General features: G+C 42.5%; 1 protein-coding gene across 6 annotated transcripts in view; it reads left to right on the plus strand.

Annotated features, from left to right (window-relative positions):
• LOC144938160 (uncharacterized) overlaps positions 1–22,336 on the plus strand; it is a 67,334-nt gene that overhangs the window by 16,800 nt on the left and 28,198 nt on the right. The gene's annotated exons all lie outside the window — the stretch shown is intronic.

Genomic DNA, 22,336 nt, shown 5'->3' on the forward strand with positions numbered 1-22,336 from the left:
GCAGTGGCGGTCGAAAAGGCAGATTTATTACTAATAAACCCCAATGATCCAATCGAAATTAGGGATTTTGATTGGGTCATTGGGGGGGGCACGTGCCACCCCCCCCCCCCCCCACTGGCTCCGCCAGTGACCATGAGATATGTTTTCAACAATGTAATGGAATAAAAACGGGGTTGAAATTTTATTTTAATGAAAATGCTTTAATTTACGATACAATTTTTACTTAAAATTTTTATCAGAGCGGCAACGTTTTGGCTTCCCCAAATGCGCAAATCAAATATTGGGGCCCCTCCTGACCGATTGGCGCACCCCCTGAGCTGAAAATTGAGTTACTACGCCACTGTTGAGGGGTATTTGTTTAGGTGCCTCCTCGTGCCCATCACACAAATGGATCGCAATGGCTTCATAAAAATTTTTTCGTGTATAAGTTTTGATTATGATATATTTCAGAATTAGACACTGATAAGTAGGATAATGACGTTCTCAAAGAAAGCAGCACAGCAAGAGTGTGTCAAACTTTCTCGGAGATCCATTTAAGTTTGAATGTTCCGCCACTCTTTGAGTGGGGTTTCTCTGGATTGTCTCATTTTTCGTTACATATTAAAACATGTTAAAACATTATTTGACCAAATATCCCATGGAGAACCCTCCTGAAAAGAATATTCAGACTTAATGAGACGTTCTTTCACAAATAACCATCACAACAGTCATCAACTTATAGAGAGACTGACCATTGCCATGGGAATGTGGAACTTACATCAGTTACTAAAGGTTGCCAACATATGTGCACTGCGCTATTGATTGATTGAGCAGGGCGAAAATTCTGCTTTGATGTGACCTGATCATATCTAATCCATTAAAGTGGATGCAGTGCATGCATTGTACTCAGGGCTTAATTTCTCACGCTATAATTCCGGGAATACTGCTCGGCTGGCTTGGAGTAAGGATTATTGGCATGAGGCACTACCACGAGAGTACGAAGTATGCCTATCAATAATAAGATGACACACTGTCCTTCAGTGCATGTGGTAACGCAAGCACTATTCACACGTACGTCTTTGCACACCACCTGCATGCACCAACAACACAGTATCATTGATGTGGCATGGAAAAGTAATTCCCGGAACAGTGTTCTGTACTGAGTGTATCCATCGCGTACCACTTGGGGCTCGACGGGTGCATCGTGGGCAGAGCGGGTTGGTGAAGGCGGCAGGCATCGGAGTGGCAGTAGAGACGAACATTACAGCAATAGAATTTGCTGTACTGTCCTCTGTTGATCACAACGTAGCCCTGTGGCCTACAATAGCTGTTAAGCATGGTGATCGCTCATCGTAGCATAGGTGGCGTGCATCCTGGATGATTTGGACAAGGGAATACGCTAAAAGACATTTGCTTGATATCATTCTGCCGGGTAGTCGAGTGAGTGACATCACAGCGCAGGTTTCTCATTTGCCTGTTGAGTTTAAAGTTCACTTTGTTTAACCAGGTGAGGAGAAGTCAATAGACCATGATGAGTCTTGTTTGCAAGAGTGACCTAGAGAATTAGTCCGTCAATAGGGGGGCAACGATTGCTATGTATAATCGCAATTGAGTAATGTGTGGGTAAATTTTCAAATTTGGACCCTGAAGATGGCATACAATGGCCTACTCTTGCGAATTATGTCAGATTATGCGTATTACCATTTAAACCACACTCATAATCAGGGTGACCGCTGTATTAGAACTGTAAACCTCTACAAAAAGTGGCGAATGTACTACCACTAAGCCACGTCACAGTTCAATGCGACACTCACCTGGTTTTATTGCTATGTTTAATGACCATTTGAAAACAGACTTTAAGCTTTTGTGGACCGTTCTTGATTTGAGCCAACGTGGCTCATTTCTTGTCCCAACACGCCTAGAACCATGTTACTCCATAGTCTCGACCCCTCCCGCTCTCTGTCCCCTCTTATCCGCACTCCACCCTTCCCTCCATGGTCAGAGGAAAGTGAATGTATGTTTTTTTACAAAACAAAGTTTAACATGCGCGTGGGTTGCATTATACTATTCCACGAAGTAGGCCAGCTAGCTGGCCTGGCCAAGTGAAAGTAGCACAAAGTGTGTAGTGGAGCCCCCAGTAGTCCAGTCCTGGAACTCAATAGGATCAGTTCAGCCAAACTGGGCTGCCATGGGGATGTGCGCTCATTGACCCAGCCTGGTGCCAGCATGGAGTCAACATGGTTTCTACTAATCATGGAGATGAAGCATGAGAGGCGAAGATGTCGGGTAAGGCTAAGGGAAAGCGAACCTCGTTTTAATTTCAGAATGGGATGGCGGTCGCCACCCATCATCCCATTCTCCATGCCCCCGACCTTGCCCCAGTGGCACATGCGTCACCGCTGCCCTCGCCGGAGGCTACGTCAGTGTGTACATGCAGAGGCACCACGCGCTGGCGATTTGCTGCAGCACGGCGGAGCAGAGTTGCACAACACCTGTATCATCATCATCATCCTTCCCGTAAAGCATTCATCCAACCTACACTAGCCACGAATGTCTATTTGAGTCATATCGGAACGTTGTGTGCGAGCTGTCGGTCTCAGTTGAATCACGCGTAACAAATAAATGTAGAAGCAAAAACCGTCGCACAAACTCCAGTTATTTTTGCAGCGGATTTAGTCTAATCAAACAAAGACAGTCACTGAATCGCAAGCTTTCAGATTGCACTTCTGCGGCCATCTAGAACACTCTTCCGTCCGATATTAGGAAGCCACTGGAGCTATGCGCTTTCAAATCTGGATTGGAAATGCATTTCTTAAAAAAGATTTTTGTGACTAGTTGTCCTTCCCTCGAACCTCCAATTAGCACGGTTGGCTACGTACGGTGACAAAGAAGTTCAACATAATTCCATATAGTATCTCCACATACTAACCCATGTCTCACTCCATAGCCGTGATTGTATCATTTATTTTGCAGGGGCAGCAACATCTCTTGTTGTACTGTACTTCTCTGCTCCTGCACTTATGCTCCCCACTTTCACAACCCCTGTATAGACCAGCGTGATAAAGTATGGTGAAATAACCCCCATGTCCTGCAGCACATGGGGAGGGCACGCATCCAACAGTGTATAAAATTCGCCACAAGCTTGTGAGCATATTACATTGTAAAAGTTAGCAAGACTCAGACTAAACGCTACATTTTTAAATGCAGTAGTCATCCCCAAAAAAAAATCACCAGAGCACTTATTCTATTAAAGTACTGCACATAATCAATACATGAAGCTGGATGCTCAGAAATGAAATGATCAAATTACAAAACAAATTTAAGTTACCGCAACTTCTAGTTAATGTCTCGCCAATATGTTTTGAAATATTGTATACAGTGCACATATACACATGCTTGCACTCAAGTATACACGTATTACACGTATTATAAAAGATTTATTGTGCACAACGGCAGGACACCGCACTCTGCGTGATGGAGTGTGGTGGACAGCTTGCTGCTGTACCACGTGCTTCTCTGCTCCCGAAGTTGCGTGGTTTTGTATTCATGCCTGAGGCCAATGCATTTGTCCTATTATATTTGGCACGGCCATCCCTACTGCTGCTGGGAACAATGCTATCAGCATGGATTTCAGCCAGATACATGCACTTACTGCTATTGGACTCTTAAGCCAAAAAGTCTATTTGCTGCTGGCAGGGAGTTCTGCTGACATACTTTGATTTCATTTGTTGTTTCCCTAAAAGTTGTTAATCAAGTTTAAGACTTAGATGGCAAATTGTAACAGCCATCAAATTAATAACAGTAATATGTTTTGTCAGATTCTTAATCCAATTGTGTGGGTGAATGCCTCCACTTGCCGTGTTGGTTGTTGTAGTTGTTTGACCAAACTTCACCGTACTGGTCAGTGCGGGTTGGTGAAGAGGGCAGGTGCCTAGGACCGGTTCAGATATCGCTTAACTCTGACATAGAATTAAGCGACTCAGTCATCAGATGGTAATAATTTACCATCTGATGACAGCATCATCTAAAATACGGTCAAATCTAGATTAAGAATTTATGTATTTATTAGAAAAACATGACAGATGTTTTCTCTGTGTGAGTTCCATTTAATATTGTGCACATTGTAAACTTCTTATAAGTACTTAATTCTAATGTGGGGTTTGCATCCATACTTACCCGAAAAAAAATGCCCGAGTTGAAATTCCATGGAAAGTTTTTTTCCTCTTGTCCATTTGTTATACTGAAGTGGCAGCATCATCTAAAATAGGTCAAAAAAGTTCCTCCAATGGTCGTGCAACCTGCAACTCAGACCACAGGCACGTGCTACTCTTGTTGATTTATCTATTTATCCATGATGACAAAGGGGGGCATATGTGGGTGTGCTTCAGTAACGGCAGTCGCGGTCAAGGATTCGAGTGCGTCAGAGAGCACGTTCACCGAGGAGATGGAGAGATGAAATCAGCTCGTGTGCAGGCGCTATATTGATTCATGCATCGTAGGATCATAAGAGATAACAGTGGATAGGGGAGGCATTTATCTAACAGTGGATTGACCGTAGCTGACGATGATGATGATGTTATTTTTGGTGGTATAGAAGTTGAATAGATATCCCATTAATGGGAAGATAAAGGTGTCCGGGCATCGATAGGGCTGGCACCACCATCCCTTCATCTGCCACGTCAGCTATAATAGGCGCTTGCAAACATAACTTACCCCGATGGTCTGTAGAGTTAATCAGGGGACCATCGTGTTTATTTGTGAGAGGTTAACGGGTCGTAGGCTGTGGGTGGGGTGGACACCTGGAGAGAGTCTCAGCAGAGGAGAAACCTCAAAAGAGTAATCACACTGGGCACCTTTACCAGAGAGACCCCCTCCCAGAAGCCTCTCAAAGGTTGCCCGGAATTGTTATGGCATTTCACGCATATATGTGACAATGGGCTTATTTTTTTTACCCTGAAGACGACCCGCACGGCTATATCGAACCAAACTAACACATCTAACAGTCACGGAAAACAATCGTCATAGGATAAAATTGAGGTCAGAGAATTCCTGGCCGGGAGTTGTGATGCCTGATAATGTTACATGTTATCATTATCACAATAATTACCATCACCGTAATGTTCATTATCAATCATCATAATCATGATTCATTGGGCGAGAACACATTATTATATAGAGGACAGCAACGCTTGTGAAATTGTTGGTGCCGGCTGACTGCGTGGCTGTCTTTATGTCTGTCTGATTCCCCCGCGCCTCTGAGTTGTTCCCTCTCCACGAGATTGAGTGGATACTGTTCGCGTTACAAGTCCAAATGATTACAATCATCATTACAGTCCAACTATTTGCTTCATACTCATCTGTATTGAATCCTGTTAAAAACACCACACGGCAAATACGGCAATCTCACGCATCTCAGACCATGGATCTCAGTATGCCACTGCCCAGTTCGATCACTCATCGGCAGAATTTATATTCACCGGGTTACTCCTGAAGCCGCCCACATGATCATTTAAATGTTACTGATCAATTCCACACCATAAGAATGATGAAGATTCTCACACCTGTATCTAAAATCACAATACTTGTTGTCTTTTAAAATATTAATGAATTGATCATTTACATTGATATATCTTGTGTTGCCTTGAGACAATTGAGACAAAAATAAAATATTTTTGAAATACCGAATTGGAAAAGTGAGAACGTCCGGACAATTAGTACGGACTTGTGCAATTCTCAAGTTTCAATCAAGACACAATAGTCTCATGCCGAATACAATATAACAACATGCTCGTTTGCGCAATTTAGTCGATGATGCCTTCACAGCTCAATTGCATGAAAGTGAGTTTGAAGTCCTGAGCACACGAATGTGAGGATACAAACTGCTTGGCCTCGCAGTGTCAAATAACAATTTACACCAGTTCTGTTTGTACTCACATCTGCGCAAGGTGAGATGGAGAAAAAGTCTATGAGAAGCTAGAGATTCAGTACCACTCCCCATCCACGCAGCTCGGCTTCATCTCACCTACTCTGGCATCCAATCAACTAAAGTGGGGCATTGTTTTCAGCTTTTAAAGAGACAAATGAACCACGGTCAAGTGTGAACATGTGGTGCGAGTTATTTTATCCCACACGTACAGATGAGCACCCACCCACACACAATCAAAGATGGTCTTTTTCGATTTAAAGCTTTCGTTACTACAGGGATTCATCTTCTTGGTTCTTTCGGTAAAGTCACGTAGAAGGGAAATAATAAAGTAATAAAAATAAAACATAAAATACAATTATCACGACGTTTCGGCCACAATGCAAGCAGCCGTCCACCTGAGGATGGCTGCTTGCGTTGTGGCCGAAACGTCGTGAGAATTGTATTTTGTTATGTTGAATTTTTATTATTTTATTATTTCCCTTCTACGTGACTTTACCGAAAGAACCAAGAAGAAGAAAAAAGATGGTCTTCATGTTATCAGCCCCATTAGCTCGAATTGGAAAAAAGCACTGTGACAAAGCAGTACAGCATCAAGATTGATTCAGCCCTCTGCAATTAAACACACTGTAAAACCAATTCTGCGAGAACATTCACACGTGCAGACTATGGTAATTTGAAAAGCAATTCAAAATGCAATGCAATTCATACCGCACGTGTCTCAGCCGAGCTACACCACTGATTTAAATGGTTAACCTGCTGGAACGATTACTGTTAGTGGCTACTTGCCTCAACAGCTATCGCTCGGATGATGGGACGAGGCCAACGGATGTCACTGGCTACCTTTGTGTTCCCAGTGTTGGTGCTGGCACGCAACTGCACCAGAGAGCTATTTTAGGCTGAGTAAACCTAGGGGAGTGTGCAGGGCCGCAGTATCACATTTTGCTTCGTATGTATCAGTAAAATGCAGATAACTCATTTGTTGAAATGTATCTCATTTATAATTATCTACAGATTTTTAGAGATGTTAATATAATTGTAAATTTTGCTGTTAACAGAATGTGCGATTTATGAAACAATATTCCTCCTGCTTTCTGAAATAAATGTGTCCCTGTATCAAACACTTTCCAACAATATTACAAACCCAATAACCTATGATTCCGCAAAATTACACAAACTATTTATACAGTATACGTAGATACAATTCCACCTCGTCTAACAAACCATGTCAGTGTGTTCCCCATATCAAATTAATATTAATATGATGTGTATTAATTATTAACACAAGTGCACTCACAGCACTATATGAGACAACATGCTGTTAATACTGAAAGATGGATTTATTCAAATGGTATGGTGCGTTATTAAACTCATTACGTACTCCCTTTCAGGCAATATGGTTATTACAAAAGATGTTTTTAAATGACACTGATGCTGCGGAATTTTTCAAGTGGCTCTGCTTTCCAGGTTTCTAAGCACTGCATTTTGTGATAAATATTAAGTGTAGGTCATTTTTTTTTAATCCCATCTGACATTTTCAGGATTTTTTGTTGTTGATGTATAATGCATTTCTGGATGCAGAGTGTAAATAGTACACTGCACTGCATTTATACCTAAATCAGACGCTGAACACTTTTACATTATATGCATATTCAACGTATACACACACAAACACACGAGGAATGTGAAACCACAAACATGGGTGGTTTGACAATGGCCGGGGATGCTGTACTGGGAGGCTGTTTGGACAAAACACGGAGGTTAACAGAGACACGAGTCTGCGCCACCCGGCTGTCCACTCTCTGATTCAATCCGATTCATCTACACGTCGCCTGGGTGAGATTCCCATGGGGATGTAAGGGCCATCTGGCGACGGGAGAAGACCGACCACCCCCCTCCCGCAAATCCCTCGCCCGCACACCAACACTGTTATCCCTTCCCTGCTACCCACCCTCCCATCCACCCGCTGACCTACTCACCCACCCACTCACGGATACAATCACCGACTCACCCACTGACCCACTCACCCACTGACAAATCCACTCACTGCCACACCCACCCATTCATTCACCCAATGACCAACACAACGGTCCACCCACTCATCAACACACTCACCTATCCACTCACTGAAACACCTAGCACCAGGTCAAGGATAAACTTGCCCAATGTTACATTTATTGTCAAATCCAAAGTACATATGTTGACGATGTTCCCATTGAGCCTATTTAAGAGCAATAATAAAATAGGAAGCGTGAGTAGCAATAACTTTGAGTTTTAACTCAGGAACAGGAAATAAACAGTCAAAGTTAGTTCCTACTCAAATGAGCATTTTGCGTGATGCTCATCTTCTGATTACAGCCCCAAGCTAGTCTATCCATAGAACAACCACTGTTGATTCTAGATTTGAAGTCTTCGTGACTGCAAGGATCCATACTCTTTGGTTCTTTCGGTAAAGTGGTTATCCCCACCTGATGACGGTCGCTTGTGTTGTGCCCGAAACGTCGTGATTTCATTTCGTTATTTTTATTATTGTTATTATTATTAATATGGAACCAATGTTGACTTCCCCACAGAGTGGGATGGGTTGAATCAACCCCTAAACAGGATTTGAACCCGCAACCTTGTACACACGAGTCACCCACTCAATCGCTGAGCCAGATATGTGTCATGTGTGCGCGATAGTCGGATTAAGTCCTGTGTTGCTTTTTTTATGAAAATATTATTTTGCAGAGGCTGAAGACCAAATTGGAAGCACGTGGGTAAAGTTGTGCATGTACTTTTTCCGTGGTGAGAATAATTGAATGTGAAAACGTCCCAGTTGCATTATATCTCTTCCTCCTCAATGCTGAAAAATAGTAAAGAAATCTACGATATAGTCGTACCGCAATGATTCAAATCCAATACTCCTGCAGGACGGAGCCGGTGTGCCTTTTACTCTGCAATATTACACACTGATGTGAACATGCGAGTCTTACGCGTAATGCTGATAGGTGTCAGCAGTGAGCCGTGGATTATTCCGATTGTGCGTTTGTTTAGTATTCAGGGCTGACCTACCTTCTCTTGATGTGCCACTGCTGATCAGGGCAGTGAGCAGCTTATTATACCACCGGGCCTATTTAGGGATGACACACGGAACGAATGTAAAACGCATACAAGTGGCAGTAATGGTTTTGGCTGCAAGAGCAGCAATTATATATCGCCTTAATGCAGGCAGGGAAGGGAAATTTCTCTTGAGTGCCTCATAAAAAAACACACAATGAATCAGGTACTTTGTAAATATGAGTTGCAAGCTGCTGCCACACACTGTTGCGTTTGAGTAAATCCATACCGCCAAGATTTGAGAATAATAAAACGATCATTTTTGTTATTAGAACTCTGTTCTCTCTGAACCCTGGAGAAGTTCTGCTAAGCCAAATTAGCAGAGGAGTGGCAAGCATGAAGGCTGACCTTCAAGGTGAAGGATGCACAGTTATTTTCTGTCATTTAATAATAATAACAATGATAAACAATACATTCATAACAATTTGGAGACATCTGTCACAGAGACACACGCAGAAAACACAGCAGAATGTGCACTTAAGACAGCTATTGAAGGCAGACCAGAAGCAAATTGATGAAATAGTAGATGGTAGCAGGGTGCATTGCTTTTAAAAATCTGAACTTCATCATGAAAAGTAACGTGCAAATGTGCCTCAAGAATAACGTTTTCAACAACTGCATACTACTTACACATTGTTCAGAAACTCCACGGCCGTTAACCCAAAAAATTGAGCAAAAACTGAAAAGTGCGTCGAGAAGAAAAAAGTGACGTACGTTTAATTGAGGTACAGAAAGGAGATCACATGGCTGAGAGAGCATGCGCAGGTGAAAGACATCATTTTAAACTGTTAAGAAAAAAAAGCAAGTGGGTCTGGGAAAAATATTCCACCAAAAGTGATAATGGCTTAAGGTCAAGAATAGTGATAGAGTGGCAGCCAAGGAATTGAACGCGTCCTAGAGGACATCCACTGAGGAGGTGCAGCGATGAAATCAGCTTGTATGCATGTGCTTGGTGGCTTTTAACATCACAGAACCGTTAGCGATGGAAACGACTTGGGGAGACCTTAATCCAATGGTGGATTGAACATTGTTAATGATGTTTATGAATAACAATAGTCCACACCAATCATACCCAGAAATTCTTAACGCACAGATGGAGATAGATGGTGATTAGTCCACGTGGTGTACTGCCTTCTATTGGCGAGCCAGGGTATCCCACCTCGACGCCCACAGGGAAGGGAGTTTCACAACATTTGTGTGATACATCAACCCTCACTGCCTTCACAGTATCGGATTACAGACGTGCGCCTCCACCACTCGGCAATGAAATACAACATACGAATGTGCCTTAAGAAGGAACTTTTCAATCAGTGCATATCACAGCCATGACATGTGGATTATAAACAAGAACTTCGACAAACAATAATACCAAAAACCTAAATGTATGCCAATAAGCATGGAGATATGCAAGCTTGCGATTATACTGGAAGACAGAAAGAGGCACGCATGGCTCAGAGAACAAACGTATATTATCGGCATGATGTTAACCTTTTGATTTAAAACTTTCGTGACTGCAGGGATTCATCTTCTTGGTTCTTTTGGTAAAGTCACGTAGAATGGAAATAATACAATTTAAAAAACAAAGCATTATTATTTTATTATTTCCATTCTATGTGACTTTACCGAAAGAACCAAGAAGAACAAGAATATGATGTTAACCGTTAAGAAAAGTAGGCTTGGGAAGGGCACGGACGATGGCCTCTAGACAAGCCTGGTGACGAAATGGCAGCCACAGAAAAGTACATGCCCACGAGGATTACCACCGTGGAGATGGTGCGTTGACATCAGTTGAAGTGCGGGATCATGAAGGATTGTGGCATCGCACCACATGTGAGGTATGGACACAAAGTTCGGAGGCCTTCTTCTGGTAGTGGAAAAATGGGTTATCGTGAGGATAAAACCATTGCACCTCAAATTGGGGGCCGAAAACCGTCAGTACTACATATGTATGTGTGTTGAACTTGGTGTGGACCAATGCATTGATGTGGACCAATCAGTTTCAAGGACAATGCATATATTATCATAGTGTGTTTTTTGCTTGCATTTTGACTGCAAGTATTGTGGTTAATGCAGACATGAATCCTTGTAAAAAGGTTTCAGTTTTGTTGCCAGAAAAAAGGGGGAAAACCCTATTATGTGCTGAATTTCTTTTGCACAGTACATAGCCAACCTTGCTAATTGGGGAAAGGACAACGAACTAAACACAAAAAAACTGTTCTCAAGAAATGCGTTTCCAATTTAAATTGAAAAGTGCAGAGCTCCAGTGGCTTTCTAATATCGGAAGGATTAGGGTTCCAGACGGCCGCAGAAGCGCATCTAGAAGCGCATCTGAAAGCGCGCGATGCAGTGACCGTCTTTGTTCGATGGTTAGCCAAAATCCGCTGCAGGGATGACCAGAGTTTGCATGATGGTTTATCCTCCTTGACGAGATGAGCAAGGTATTGTGGTTCATTTGTGGCAAGGACTTTGTGTGGATTTCACACCTGATGATGATTGCTTGTGTTGCAGTCGAAACGTCGTGAGAAATGTTTTTGTTTTATATTTTTATTATTTTATTATTTCCCTTCTACGTGGCTTTACCGAAAGAACCAATAATATGACAGTAATAACAGTTTAGAGTTCTACATAGTCAATCAGCTTCAGGTTTCAGGATGTAATTATGAGTGCAACAACTGTGATCATGTCAGTATTGTGCATATGGGCCTTAACGGCCATTTCAAAGAGAATCATTTCTAATTACACTGCATGTTTGATCAGTGCTCTGGAGTAGGGAACACAGTGGGATTGTGGCTTTCATACAACAACGGCGTACGTGATTATTGTTTTAATCTAGCCACACAATGTGTCACCGTTGTAACAGTATCCGCTTAACGATGGCTGCAATGCGACGCTCCACGGTACTTGCACGTATTACATTTATTAATTGTTTCACTGAAATGCATTAGCATTGCACCTGAGCATTTCTTGTAAATATAATCAGTTTACGCTCAGATCGTCAATAAATGCAACCCAATTCTGCATTTATTGCTCAATTACAAATAAGTGGATTCAAAGCACTGCAGCTCACGAACCATCTGCACAGACAGAATTTGTTACCATGGGAAAAATACACACACAGGGCCGTGTAGTATGATAGAAAATAACTTGACCAACAGTTTCAAGGCTGTATGGACCCTGGATCTACTGGATGTATATGCTTCTGATTTTATTGCCTCTTTCAGAAGTGAAGGTTAATTGAAAGTCCTCCATTTTTTGATGTATTATAAACACAAATGCACACGTATTTTTTTTTTATTGTAAAGGCATTTAACTTGGGCCATTAAAGCATAGGATTAATAACACCTGTGCAACACACGAAAACTGCTTTGCTGATAATAATTATACAATAATATGATATATACTCTAAATATGACCCCTAAATTGTAATCATTTCAATAAATGGCCATTGAAACTATGTACCCAATGTCACTTTCTACTGCCACATCCTGCCTAGATGCAGTCTCAGCTTGGATTTGTTCCAGAAAATGTTGCCAAAATATAAATACATATTAGCAGAAATTGTACTCTTGGCAAAGTCTCCAATTTGAGTGTACACCTCCCAAACTCTGGCGTTTAACTGGCAGAGTGTTTGAAACCCTGGAGTTGTAATTGATTCATCATCAGCTCTCATTCTATTCCCACATATCTCAACGCTGCAAGACCTCACACTCTCGTCTGCACAACATCCCTCGCATCCACCGTCTCCTTACCTCAGCTGCTGATGCCTCCATCACATCCCGTCCCAGCGATTGCAATGATCTTCTTTATGGCTTCGCCTTTTTTCCAGACTACCGTACAGATAATCCAAATTGCCACTGCCAGATTTCTCACCTGCATACATGGATGAGACCACATCGCATCAATACGCCAATCCCTCCACTGGCTCCCAATCCAATCCCAGATTAATTTCAAGATCGCATTCACCATCCTCAAGATCTTCCGTAGACTCGCCTCTGCATGCCTCTCTCCTCTCATCTCACTCTCGTCTCCTCCACTCTTTTCCAGCAATCAAGGCGTTCTGTCAAAGCCCTCAGTCAACCTTTTCCGAGTAGGAGATTGCTTATTCTCTTCGGCTGCACTCATGTCTAGAATTTTCAGCTATCTGGGCTGTTGACTTCCTGTCACTGTTCAATTCCAGATTCAAGACCCTTGACAGACGTGCCTCCCCCTCCAAAATAAATATGCCCACCGTTTATGTGCAGTGTTTTGAAAAGCAGTAACATGTTTCTGCTACATACACGAACATGGTATGATATCTTTATCACATTTCACCGTAGAAATTTAAATGGAACACTATGGACATGTTTTCTCTGAAAACGAAAAAGAAAGCACAAGTAATTTTTTAAACCTTTTCCTCCATAACAATATCCGTTGACCCCCGTTTAAACAACAATTTTAACGTGAAGCGACGAATAATATCACAGCGCTTCACCCTAATCGCTGCAGTTAAATTCATAAGTCGGCTTTCACAACTAATATTATGATTCATAATTGGTGTCTTGTGGGTGAGATCATCGTGTAAAAACGTGTGTCGTAAACCCTCCACCACCCGACACAGCCAATTAATAACAGTGTCACGTGACTCAAACGTGACCAAATCTTAGTGCTTCAGCAGCAGCAGCAGCAGCACCGGTGTTATTGTCGGAGAGTAATTTGACAACGTTCGAACGGGTAACGATAGTTCGCTGGAGATTTACATCCAGTTAACGGGAGCTCAGATCTCGAGTGCAACGACGATTGCGAGAACGCCACAATTCGTGTTGCCAAATCACGCGCCGAATGTGAACGGCAGCGCGCTGTCCAAGCTGTGCGCGAGCGAGCGAGTGAGCGAGCGTGACTCACCGCTCCACTTTTAGCGACGGTCCTTCTCCGATCCCACAGGGTCGCGCGGGATGAGGTCATGCGCATCGCACGCGCTGCCTCGTGATGATGCCGAACGGTGGCACTTTACCGGTGCGCCCCGGCTTTTCTCTCTCAACTTTTTTGTCACCGTCGTTCGCTACGTTTAGGCACACACACACCCCCCTCCCCTCTCAAGGGGCCGTCCATAAATGACTACGCGATTTTGGACGATTTTTGACCCCCCCCCCCGTCGTCACACGGCGTCACAAAAAGTCAGACCCCCCCCCCTCAAATATGACGTCACAAAGCGAAGCCCCCCCCCCCCCCCAATTTTTTTTAAACATGCTTCAAATCGCTTAAAACTATTGTCATTGTAGTGCGTATTTAATGTGGCGCTGCACTCTGATGTTGTAGGAGAAAACATGTATTTAAAAGTCTATTTAATTAAGTAGAACGTGTTGTCTATATTAATTTAAAGTTGCGCATTTTTATGTGACGTCACATTTCTCAACCCCCCCCCCCCTCGTCACAATAATTTGGGAGTGTGGATTTTGATAAAAAAAAACAGATAGTAACGAGCAAACATAGAGGAAAGACAAAATTGACATTGTTATCAGCAGGAGGGCAGAATACAGAGAGAAATTGCTTGTGGGCATAAGAGAGGTCTAAGATGCTATTCATTTAGCCATTTGTTAACATTAAACGTATTATACTGGAAATACCCACTGAGATCCATATGTTCCTTGCACTAGGAAATGCAACCTCTGCACTGGGAGAAATGTATGTAACGAATTACCCATGCAGGTGGTGTTTAGCGGGCTAGGGGTAATTTATTTCAGCTGCAGTGTTTTTTTTATATATGGGATAAATGAGTCTGATATTTATTAAACAGTGCTTTTGATCTTTTAAAATTCAAGAAGTAAAATGTACTGCAATTGCGTTGGTTGGTTTCCTCCATTCAACCGGATAAGATCCTCTTCAGTTTAATTCCTTAGATTGGTGATCAGAATTATTTTACGGTATCTGTGTCCCACTTAGTCAGGGGTCAGCAATCACAATTAAAAAATAGAGCCATTTTTTTCGAATTTGGTAACCCCCCTCCCCCTCAATATTCCAAAAGCCCACAATGCATGTGAATAGGAGTCAGTGGTTCTTAATAAATAACGTCATGGAGCAGTCCTTTAAGAGCCGCAAGCGGCTCCGGAGCCGGAGGTTGCCGATCCCTGCACGAGGTGGTGCAGTAGATAGAGAGTGCAGTTTGCGATCAAAAGGGTCAATTCTTATCCACGGGCCTACACCTGCCTCTCCCCTCTCGTTTCACACGACTCCCCTCCACGTGCTCTCCTATCTCTGCCCTCTCATCAAACTTTACTCCCCTTGGTTGCTGGAACCCTCTGTCCCAGCGATCTGAACTCTCTGTTCCCGTAACCAATAGTTTTTTATAAGGCACTCATCAAATTTCACTCAGTGGGAAATGTCTCATTCTTACTCTGTTCCCGCCCATAGTCTGGATCTCCATTCCTCCAGCCAAATGTGTCAGGCCCAAAACCGTCATTATTTCCCTCTGCCCTGTGACAGCTTCACTCTGTACAATACATACACCCACCGTATCTATACAGAATCTTGCTATGCAGTCACTTTTATATGCAACATAAATCCCAATTGTATAGTTTTTGTAAAACTCAGATGGGCATCAACTTATCCTTTTTGTCCCTCCACCTACCCGTACCCGGCCGGGTACGGGTAGGGTACGGGTATCGGGTACCTGATTGCGACCTCTGGGATGAAGCCATGTTGCAGGCGTGGGTGGGTTGATTCTAGGAACTTGAATTGTGAGAAGAGGCAAGACGTTGGGAAATGAATGACAAACGGTTACTCACCAGTGACTCACGGTCTACCCGTACCCGTACCCGGCCGCACCAGGGTCGCAAACGGGTACCCATACCCGTACCCGGCCAGGTACGGGTAGCCGGGTATCGGGTAGGGTACGGGTATCGGGTACCCGATTGCGATCTCTGGCGCAAGACGTTCAATATACATAACGCAATAATGTTACACTCTTGAGTCAAGTGCATGCTTCATGAGCATAAGAATCAATTTAAATCGCTCAATCCATGCATCTTGACAAAGCCAGAAATTACTCTGACTCTCTTGTTTACTTTTTGGCACACAATTTTCAAATGTTGGATTTCAGCTCTGACACCTGCACACATTGGCTTCTCTTTATAATGATGTCACACTCTCTTTAGTTTCCAGTTTACGGCAGATGGCCCACAAATTGTAAATTTACCAAAAAAAATTGCGAGGCAGCTGTGGAGATTAAACCAGTGACCATGTCAGTGTAGACTTGCCCGTTGGCAAAATAGCTGCCGACTTGGCGACTCTGGGGCACAACAGAAATATGAACTTTGCCACAATGCGAGTACTGCCGGGAAGCGCTGACTGCGCTGCACAGAGACACTGACTGAACTCTGACCTGGGTCGATACCTGTGGGTGAATGATGCCGCTCAACCACGATAGTGTTTTAGTTCGTTTGCAATTTCCTGCCCAAGTATTGACCGGGCCAAAACTTCCCTTTCTTTTGGAGATCTGAGTTGATAATCCTGTGGGACGGCTTGGCTGTGTGCTGCTTGGATCAAACATTTTGGATGTATGAAATGGGGGCTTTGAACGTGGCACTCTTTTCCATCTTAATGAGAATGCAATTAAGAATTACATCATGGCAGGGCACTGGGCCCATAATAATAATAAGGGCAATGGCCAAGGCTCAGTAATCCAACGAGTGCAGGAAAGTGGACAATTGTGCACCCACATCACAGTTAAAAACCTGTTCAGCAATATTAACCTATGTATGTGTGTATCGAAAAAAACCCACCAAAATCTCGTAATATTTTATAAATGAAATATTAGGAGGAAAAATATCAGAATAAAAAAAATATCCAATAACTCAAGTTAATTATTGATATAAACTATTATTTACCTATATTATATATATATTTAACTCAAGCCTGGGCCAGGCAGAGATGGATAGAGATGGAATCAGCATATGTGCAGATGCTAGGTGGATTGTTACATTTCAGAAATGTGAGAGATGGTGACGGCTTAGGGGATCCTTCACCCAGCATTGGATTGATCGTGGCTGACACTTACGGAATTAACATTGAACACACTCAACAAATAGTACGGCTCTGCACAAATGCAAATATTTTCTAGTGGCAGTTTGATTGGTCCAGTTTATCACCTTTAAAACTCACTTTTTCAGGTGGTATCACGTTGAAGCAGCATAGGGCATTTCGAGAAGAAGCTCCCTCGATTAATTGAAAATATTTGCGTGGCGTTGTTCCATCAGCCAACATATGACTTGTTTACAAGGGGCTTTCGCTTTGTTTTATTGTGGATCTTTTTCTGTTAAGGTTTCTCCATTAAGCGGCATACAGCTCATTTACCTGCACTCTCTGATTACTTTATTGAGCGTCTGTGCATCAGCATTGTCCAGCGACACTGCAGAAGTTGTCGAGGCACGTGCTCTTACTTGAGCGAAGTCATTCAGCGGGAGTTTATTTTTTACAGCTATCGGGGTCTCTGGCAATTACGTTATCAACCGCACCTATATAGAATAAAAAACATTTTTTAAATTTGATCAGGTAAGGCCCACTGAGCTATATAACTCTTTTTCAGAAGCGACCTGGCCACAAATGATATCTCAACGACACTTCGTTATCATGTGGATATCTATAGCAGCCATAGACACTAAACGGACGTTTCTAAATGTGTCGGAGAAACCCAGAGGGCCCAGAGATAAATCCACGCGACTACAGGGATAACATGCAAACCGCAAATATGCAGGCGTCAGGGTTGGGATTGAACACAAATTATTTTCTTATTTCAGGGCCCTGGCTATAACAGCATAACATGGCATTGTCATTGATTAAATAGAGAGGCATACTTTGGTGAACTGACTTCATCGGATTCAATGTTAACAGCATGTGTGCAGACATAAGGTTGCTTTCGAGAGGGATGTGAGAAGGCCAGGAGATTATCGTGCAGCAATGGATTCTTGATTCTATATGTGCAGAGGATTGAGAGTTACCCCATTGTACTCATGCAATTTATCTGCGTATTGTACACCGGTTTTTTTCTCCATATACCAAAAACTCATATATGGCATTGACCAAACATCCCAATCCCAGGACCTAGCTCAAAATATATTCTTGAGACTTAGTGAGCTTTTCATAGGTACATCCTGTAAATGACATTTAAGGAAGAGTATGTAACCTGTTCATGTGTACTCCCATTTTATCATCATCAGCCATTTTCCATCCACTTCTGGAAAACGGCCTCCTCCTTTCATTCTCTCTCTCACAATACAACAATCAATCTAAGCGTCTGCACACAAGCAGGTTTCATCGCTCCATCTGCACGGTGGATATCCTTTTGGGCACGCTTCCTCCTTTGGTTGCAACTCCATCGTTACTCTCAACCATCAGCCATCATCCCTTGCGGTGCTACGGTGGCGAGATGTTAACTACCTTGCCTGGTATACAGGAGGTTGTGGGTTTGATCCCAACCCTCATGCCTGTATATTTTTAGTTTGCATGTTTTCCCTGTGGTATCGTGGATTTTTCTCCAGGTCCTCTGGTTTTTCCCTTGATAACTAGAAACATGCATTTCGAGTAATTGGCTGCCATAAATGTTCACGAAGAGCCAATCTCATTGAGCTAGCATTTGTGGCCAGGTCGCTTTTGAAAAATATATATTTAGCTCAGTGAGGTCTTAACTGCTAAAATAAAAAAAATAGTTTAGCTTAGTTTAGTTTGCATAATTATTTCCTGCCCTAGCTCAGTATGTTTTCGGGTTTCCAAAAGTGCCGCAATTCACCGTCGTCCACCTCTCTCTTGCATCATTTTTATGGCAGTCGACCTTCAACACCTGCCCTTGGTGAACATATTCTGATGTGCATTCCAGATGCCGTTCCTCCAGTAGATATCTACATTCGTTTTGTGAACTTGTACGTTGCCTTTGGCTTTGCGCTTGTCAATCTTGATTGAGTTCTTCAATCATTTGATGCAAATCATTCCCATTAATTATTATAATGAATATGACATCAGGACATTTGAGAGAGTTCATGTTTCCCCCATTAATGTTCATTCCTTGATTTCCCCCATGCAATCTTCGAAAAACATATTTTACGAGTAATTTTGTCGTGATTAAATCTGGTGAAAACATCTCACCATGACCAATTCTTTTTGATAGGTTGTTTGTAATTTTTGTCATGCAACCTCAGGGTACCTGTTGTGTTCTTGTATTTGTTTTTTTATCCTTTATACTTTTGACGAATTAATATATTCCAGAAATAAATTAATCAGATCAAGAGAGAAAGAAATTCCAGATTTCACACTTGAATAAGTAAACACTGCACTTCACAGTATGAAAGGACGTGTACCACATAGATGCAGCAATGAGATCAGCTCATGTGCAGGAGGTAGATAATCTGTTGCATTGTGTGACCATGAGCGACAGCGATGGCTTGAGGAGGCCTTCGTATAATATATTTCAAATTGTAATGTGCTTCGTAGTATTTGCTCACTCTCATAGAGGGGCGCGAGTTACCACAGACAATCAAGAAGGTAGTCAGACGATGAACCGCCACCAACAATTGCCCAAGCTCTGTAATCCTCTCTATATTAAGAGATAACCCACACGAGTGGGGGGGAAACGCTTGATCCCATGCAATTTGAACAGGTAGAGTTCACATTTTTGTTGGACTGCCTTCTCCTGGTGAGCCAGGGTTATGGCACCTTGACACCCACGGAAAAGGGATTTCACAACACTTGTGCGATCCACCCAGCCCTCGCCTCTACGGTGGTGGAGAACAGGCGTGTCCTCAGATAGCAGTGGACAGACGATGGACAATGATTTAGAGGCGCATGCGTTGCTGCTGCCGTTGCTGTACCATCCGGTAGACCTCAAGAAAGAAAAATGCACGGCAAATTGCTGGTATCGTCAAACAGCAGGGGCCCACTTAATATGCCTGAAGGCACAAAATTTGATGGAGGAGAAAAATAAACATTCCCACGAGGAACTTTAATTAAGCTCCCTTAGCTTAAATCAGGTCCCCCCTGAAACCATAGAACTCGAAACATCCAGAGCACCGGTGCCCATCTTTGTTCGGATGTAATAACCATTGAATTGCACGGTGCTGGGCCAAGATAAGGGCCTGAAGAGCAGACCTCTGTATATGTCTACCACTGGCCAATCTAAGAATATAGGAAATGGTTCTACCGTTGGCAGAGATAGCAGTCAATGCCATGGCAGCAAAATTAAGCCCTTCCACAAATTGTGAAGGGCTTCATTTTAAAATGTGAATTGAGAATAATTCTGTCTTGATAGGCTGAGCGGTGTAAAAATAGCATTTGTGTGACAGTCTGGAATAAACCCACTGTGTGTGAATGTGTCTGTGTGTTTTGTATCCTGTGATTGCACAGATTTCTAAGGGGGTTGGATTAACATACCCTCATTTAAAGCACTGCACTGTGCTTGCCCTTTAACACGCCAATATAATTGGCATTTTAATGAAGGATTGTGGGAGATGCCGTAGGGAAGGAGGCTGAGCTCTAAAAATAAGTACGCTAAAGCTTCCATAAATACATGTGTTAAGATAAACAAATAGACTCATCCACAAATGCGTGCCTATGAACATACAGTATTTTTTTAGTTTCATTTGTTTTTAATTGTTGAAGAGCTGGGTAGGTAGCTTTGTGGCTTGCATACATGTTAGTAAAGCCACTGGATTGTCGGGGTTGAGCGTTTCGAATCATCCATCTGTCTGGCAATGCTGTGCAGCAGTATCATTTTGGTCTCCAGTGTGAGGTACAATAATTTGAACAGAGATGTTATGCCATACGTACTGAGGTAGGTGGTGCAGTTAAAACTCACACCTTTTTTTCGTCTGAAAATTAAACAGCTTAAAAATGCAATAACAGCTGTCACGTGATTCCACGATTGTCAGGCAAGAAGACCATAATCTTGTTATGCAGATTCCTTTTGAATTAAACTTCTGCAATGATGAATGATAATACTGGAACAATGACCCTCAATTTTGAAGAAGAAAAGAAACCCACCACATTTTATGTGCACACAACGCTAGATCCAAGTCTTCTACACTTTCATTAATTTTGCACACCTTTTTTTAAAACCAAATTCGCCAAAACGTATAGATAATTAAATTGCTCTTCAGCCCGACTTCACATCCCAGAATCAATCACTCCATTAGCAGCCATGCTGATTATATAACTACTGGATATCTTTGAAAAAGAGCTTCATAGCTCATCAGATTCCTCTAATATAAATAGATATTCAGATTCTGAATAATTATTTAGACTTATAACGCACTGCATAGTATTCGCTCACTCTCGAAGAGAGAGACGCGTGACGAACCACAGACAAGCGGGACCTGGAGACAAATTCCCCCCCATGTTCTGCGGTCCTCTATATATTAAGATGTTATCGGACAATTTGTGAGTGTTTACATGTGGGAGGAAACTTGAGCAGCCGGCAAAACCCCACAAATGTGAGGCAACACTCTCTCAACACCCTCTCCCATACAGAAGGCGGAATTCACATGTTTGCTGTACTGCCTTCTGGCAAGCCAGGGTATGGCACTTCGATGACCACAGGAGGGAAGTTTCACAACGTTTGTGTGATCCACCAACCCTCACCTCCACGGTGCTGGATTAGAGGCATGCGCCAAACTGGAATATTGATGGGAAAAATAAGTTCAACTAATATTTGATCAGCGCTATATATGAATTACCATCGTTCAACGTTGCATATCGCAAGCACCGTAAGGAATCTGTGGAATCGATAAGTAAATGTCGCCATTTATATGGACGGCGTGTTTAGTGCGACTCCCGAGTGGGAAATGCAGATATGAAATTGAGGCACTTGAAATGAATGAGATCATTTGGAGCTGTGCAAATTTAAAGGCAATGGGGCCAGGATAGAGAGGTTTTCATCAAGCATTGAACACAGCATGCCTGATAATTGCTAAATTGGCAGATACAATCTTTGGAATATTTTTAAAAAAACATATTGTTGATAGATGTTGCTAAGTTATGTAGGTATTATTTGTATACTGATGAGAATAACTCAATATTTAGATATTTTAAGTGTGTTTTAATGGTTTTACCCATCGGTCACATGGATTTATTATATCCTATATATAGTAAACAAAGACAAAGATCCTTCTGAAGCTGGGCAGACTGTTGGGGCAAGTGCTATTTAGCGAGCACCTTATAAAGTCCGGTATTGCACACGATGGGGTGGAGTGACCAAAACAATGCCTGGCCATGGTCTGCCCAAGACTGATGTTTACACATCACACCAGGTACTAATTTAAGGTTGAGTCGACCTATGGGCAACCCAGTACTGGTTCAAATAATCGCCATTAAAGT

Source organism: Lampetra fluviatilis, chromosome 21 (assembly GCF_964198595.1).
Source record: "Lampetra fluviatilis chromosome 21, kcLamFluv1.1, whole genome shotgun sequence".
Lineage (NCBI taxonomy): Eukaryota > Metazoa > Chordata > Hyperoartia > Petromyzontiformes > Petromyzontidae > Lampetra > Lampetra fluviatilis.